Genomic DNA, 642 nt, shown 5'->3' with positions numbered 1-642 from the left:
GCTACCATGCCAGGCTAATTTTTGTATTTTTAGTAGAGACAGGGTTTCACTCATTTGGCCAGGCTGATCTTAAACTTTGGACCTCGTGATCCACCCACCTCAGCCTCCCACAGTGCTGGGATTACAGGTGTGAACCACAGCGCCTGGCTAGTTCCTGGCCTCTTGCCAAGTTGTCTGCTGAATCTGAGGCCCAGGCTTGAATCCTGCCTCCTCTGTGGTTAGAGCCTCGACAGTGCAAAATCCTCTCTACTTTAGCTGGGGTGGACTGTGTCTTCATGGCTCTGCCACTGGCTGAGGTGTAATTCAAGCAGATAAACTTCCCTGGAACTAAGATGATAATCTGTGTGATTGTAGTAATACTGATACTGGATGGACTACCATCTCCTCAGCACCTACCAGATTAGACCTTTGGACAGTAAAATTAGACTGTATGCAGGTCTCTGGACTATTAGTCACCCCTGGGGAGGGGGGCAGCACAGTTAAGATAATTCCCTTTATCATCAGTCCCACTATTTACCAACATACTCTACAATTCCTTCCTTCCTATCCCTTGTAACTCCAATATGCCTCAAGGGAAGGCTATACATCATTCTGGTACTTACCATCCCAGAAGGACTTGTGGGAAAATAGGGCTCCCCCCCC

Source organism: Colobus angolensis, unplaced genomic scaffold (assembly GCF_000951035.1).
Source record: "Colobus angolensis palliatus isolate OR3802 unplaced genomic scaffold, Cang.pa_1.0 Scaffold12, whole genome shotgun sequence".
In the NCBI taxonomy this organism is placed as follows: Eukaryota; Metazoa; Chordata; class Mammalia; order Primates; family Cercopithecidae; genus Colobus; species Colobus angolensis.
The sequence above is the reverse complement of the archived record's forward strand: the minus strand, read 5'-3'. Positions refer to the sequence as shown.